The sequence below is a fragment of the Bos mutus genome, chromosome 28, assembly GCF_027580195.1.
Source record: "Bos mutus isolate GX-2022 chromosome 28, NWIPB_WYAK_1.1, whole genome shotgun sequence".
Lineage (NCBI taxonomy): Eukaryota > Metazoa > Chordata > Mammalia > Artiodactyla > Bovidae > Bos > Bos mutus.
Window position 1 is genome coordinate 41,393,155 of NC_091644.1, and position 4,886 is coordinate 41,398,040.

A 4,886-nucleotide genomic window follows, 5' to 3' on the forward strand; every position below is an offset into this window, starting at 1 on the left:
CCAGAGTTCACCCAAACTCACGTCCATCAAGTCAGTGATGCCATCCAGCCATCTCATCTTCTGTCGGCCCCTTCTCTTCCTGACCCCAATCCCTCCCAGCATCAGAGCCTTTTCCAGTGAGTCAACTCTTCGCATGAGGTGGCCAAGTTTCAGCTTTAGCATCTTTCCTTCCAAAGAACACCCAGGACTGAGCTCCTTCAGAATGGACTGGTTGGATCTCCTTGCAGTCCAAGGGACTCTCAAGAGTCTTCTCCAACACCACAGTTCAAAAACATCAATTCTTCAGTGCTCAGCTTTCTTCCCAGTCTGACTTTCACATCCATACATGACCACTGGACAATGTTAATGCCATTTAAAAATCCAATGTCTTATAGAGGACAGACTAGTGGACATGGTGGGCAGTGGGGAGGGGAGGGTGAGATGTACAGAGAGAGTAACAGGGAAACTTACATTACCATATGTAAAATAGATAGCCCGTGGGAATTTGCTGTATGACTCAGGGAACTCAAACAGGGGCGCTGTATCAACCTAGAGGGGTGGGATTGGGAGGGAGACAGAGGGAGTTTCAAGAGGGAGGGGACATATATATACCTATGGCTGAATCATGTTGATGTCTGACAGAAAACAACAAAATTCTGTAAAGCAATTATCCTTCAGTTAAAAATTAAAATATTTTTTTTAAAAAAATCCAGTGTCTTACAGATGAATAAATAAAGAAGATGTGGTACGTATATATGATGGAATATTACTAAGCCATTAAAAAGAATGAAATAATGTCATTTGCAGCAACATGGATGAACCTAGAGACTGTCATGCGAAATGAAGAAAGTCAGACCAAGGAGAAGAAATACTGTATGACATCCCTTATATGAGGAATCTAAAAAGAAATGATACAAATGAACTTATTTACAGAACAGAAACAGACTCACAGACTTAGAGAATGAACTTTGGGTTGCAGGCAGGGGCGAGAATGGAGGGAAGAGATAGTCAAGGAGTTTGGGATGGATATGTACACTCTGCTACATTTAAAATGGATAACCCTCCCTCTCAGAACCTTCCTGCCGCCGCGTTCGGACCTCGCTGCTTCAGCCTCCGGGTCCTGTTCCATCTTTCCACCCTGCGACTAGCAGCAGAGAAAAACTAATTCCATATTATTTTTTTGCCCCATACACACCTTGAGGCAAGCAAAAAGATTAGAATAAATTTTAACAATGAGGGAAATCGTGCACATCCAGGCCGGTCAGTGTGGCAATCAGATCGGTGCCAAGTTCTGGGAGGTGATCAGTGATGAACATGGCATCGACCCCACTGGCACCTATCATGGGGACAGCGACCTACAACTGGACCGTATCTCCGTGTACTACAATGAAGCCACAGGTGGCAAATATGTCCCTCGTGCTATCTTGGTGGATCTAGAACCCGGAACCATGGATTCTGTTCGCTCAGGTCCTTTTGGTCAGATCTTCAGATCAGACAACTTTGTTTTTGGTCAGTCCGGGGCAGGCAACAACTGGGCCAAGGGCCACTATAGAGAGGGAGCCGAGCTGGTTGACTCGGTCCTGGATGTGGTTCGGAAGGAGGCCGAGAGCTGTGACTGCCTGCAGGGCTTCCAGCTGACCCACTCGCTGGGTGGGGGCACTGACTCCAGAATGGGCACCTTGCTCATCAGCAAGATCCGTGAAGAGTATCCTGACCACATCATGAACACCTTCAGCATGGTGCCCTCACCCAAAGTTTCCGACACTGTGGTTGAGCCCTACAACGCCACCCTCTCTGTCCATCAGCTGGTGGAGAACACTGATGAAACCTATTGCATTGACAACGAGGCCCTTTACGACATATGTTTCTGCACCCTCAAGCTGACCACACCAACCTATGGAGACCTGAACCAGCTCGTCTCGGCCACCATGAGTGGAGTCACCACTTGCCTCCGCTTCCCTGGCCAGCTCAATGCTGACCTCCACAAGCTGGCCGTCAACATGGTGCCCTTCCCATGCCTCCACTTCTTCGTGCCTGGCTTTGCCCCTCTAACCAGCTGTGGCAGCCAGCAGTATTGGGCCCTCACTGTCCCTGAGCTCACCCAGCAGGTCTTCGATGCCAAGAACATGATGGCTGTCTGTGACCCCCGCCATGGCTGGTACCTCACCGTGGCTGCTGTGTTCCGTGGGCGGATGTCCATGAAGGAGGTAGATGAGCAGATGCTCAACGTGCAGAATAAGAACAGCAGCTACTTCGTGGAATGGATCCCCAACAATGTCAAGACAGCTGTTTGCGACATCCCACCCCGTGGTCTGAAGATGGCAGTCACCTTCATTGGCAACAGCACGGCCATCCAGGAGCTGTTCAAGCGCATCTCGGAGCAGTTCACGGCCATGTTCCGCCGGAAGGCCTTCCTCCACTGGTACACAGGTGAGGGCATGGACGAGACGGAGTTCACCGAGGCTGAGAGCAACATGAACGACCTCGTCTCCGAGTACCAGCAGTACCAGGATGCCACCGCAGAAGAGGAAGAGGATTTCGGTGAGGAGGCCGAAGAGGAGGCCTAAGGCCAAGTCCCTATCACCTTAGGCTTCTTAATCCCCTCAGCCTTCTTCCTCAACGACCCCTTTCCTCTCCCTCAGAATTTGCATTTTCTGCATCTATCTTGTTTTTCCTTTTTGGGGGGATTCTAGAACAGTGCCTGGCACATAATAGGCGCTCAATAAATATTTGTTGTTTGTTGAATGTCTCTTCTCTCTTTCCACTTTTGGGGAGCCTAGATTTTCTGCATTCTGGGTAACCCTGTCATTTTCCTTCTGGTGCCCACTCCTCCCATCTGTCCAGTTAACATTTCCCTCTCTGTTTTTGAGATAGCTCTCCAAGAGGCTGGGTTTCCTCAAATCTCATTTAGAACCGTGTGCTGAAAACCTGGATTGGTGACTGCCATCCTAGGCCGGTGTGCTGGCCCAGGGGAAGGAAACTGAGCGAGTAGAAGTCCCTACCAGAAAGGGTTGGGTTTGGAGAGGGGCATCCAGGGTACTGAAGTCCTAGGTGCCAGGTATCTCCCCGCTCCTCTCAGCTTGTGCAGAGGTGTTGACAGTATTATCTTCATTTTCAGTCTCCTTCCAAGTTCTGTCCTAAGCTATTACCTTTGCAAGTTTCTGGCCCCCACCCTATCAAGTGGGAATCCCTTCCTCTTCCACTTTATCTCCTTCATAATAACGTTGAATTCCCTCCTTTCTCCTGTTTGAGAAAGGGGGTCAAGAGAAGCAAGAGATAGCCTTGGTCTCTAAGTCTCCAGAAAGCCCCTCCCCACCCCATCTTTTCTTATCAAAAAAAAAATGATACGTATCAACCCCTTCTGTACTTATATGGAAAGGTATGTGCTGCCACCTAAACGTCATTCCCCAGACAGGGGACAGAACACCTTCCATCTTTTGGCAAACATCTCATCTCTCCTGCTACTGCTTCCCCACTTCTTGATTTTGTCCTATTCTACACTTCAGATTTCTATTGTGTTGAACATTGCCCCAAGAGCCAAAAATAAATGGGAACTGAAAAGAAAAAAATAAATAAATAAAATGGATAACCAACAAGGTTTTACCATAAAGCACAGGGAACTCTGCTCAGTGTTTTGTGGCAGCCTGGAGGAGCAGAGTTTGAGGGAGAATGGGTACATGTATGTGTATGGCTGAGTCCCTTTGCTGTTCACCTGAGATGGTCACAGTGTTGTTTGTTAATCAACTATACTCCAATATAAAATTAAAATCTTTTAAAAAATCCAGCGTCTTGTTATAGCAGAGATGACTCAGGAGTTCACTGGAGGGATGGGATGGCACAGTCAGATGTTCAGAACTTCTTCCCCCGCTGCTGTTATCTCAGAAGGTGCCTGGCGCCCCGGGCCCTAGGGGATCGTGAGCAGAGGCAAGGGTGAAACACCCGCCCCTGAGCGCTCAGAGAAAGGCTGAGGGCAGCAGGTGTGGGCAGCCCACAGCTCAACATTCACAGGCAGGTATATATCTTTTACTTTGGCTTGTCTTTGAATACAGGCTTTAGTATAGTTTATTTTAATCTTCAAGCTCACCTCAGCATGCCTATAATACAATGTCAAAAAATTCAGAATACCATATTTAGTCATCAGTTATAAATAGTGTCTCCTAAAAACCTCACTGGAAACCCCCAGGGTGTTCATTTACACTCATGGTTTTATTATGAAATAAACCCTACGATCACCTACTCAGGACTATTTGAGGAATCAAGATTACTGCCAAACTCCTGCAAAATTCCTTCATGTTTCTTCTGTTATAACCTTTTTAACTGTGGCAAAATACACATAACATAAAAGGCATCATTTTAACCACTTTTAAGTGTGTACAGTTCATCGTCATGCAACTAATCTCAGAAACTTTTTCATACCTATTAAACACTCTCCACTCTCCCTCCCTCCAGCCCCTGACAACCACCATTTTAATTTCTGTCTCTATGAAGCTGACAACACCAGGGACCTCAAGTAAGTGCAAACATATAGTATTTGTCCTTTTGTGACTGGACTGTTTCACTTAGCGTTACGTCCTCAAGGTTCATCCATGGGGTAGCATGGGTCAGAATTCCCTACAGGGAACTCTGCCCAGTGTTTGTGGCAGCCTGGACAGGAGCGGAGTCTGAGGGGCAATGGGTACATGTGTGTGGCTGAGTCCCTTCGCCATTTACCTGAGACGGTCACAGTGTTGTTTGCTAATCGACTACACTCCAATATAAAATTAAAAGCTTAAAAAAAATCCAGCGTCTTGTTACAGCAGAGATGACAGACTACATTTTGTTTATCTTTTCATTTATCAATGGACACTTGGGTTTCTTCCATATTTTGGCTCTTGTGAATAATGCTGCTGTGAACACAAAATATAAAC

At 46.9% G+C, this 4,886-nt stretch overlaps 1 non-coding gene across 1 annotated transcript; it reads left to right on the forward strand.

The window, feature by feature from the left end:
• The first annotated feature begins 1,051 nt into the window (after window positions 1-1,051).
• LOC102285043 (tubulin beta chain) lies at window positions 1,052-3,306 on the forward strand. Its single transcript, XR_011462978.1, has one exon. It is a non-coding gene; the product is annotated as a tubulin beta chain (transcript).
• Window positions 3,307-4,886: the final 1,580 nt, after the last annotated feature.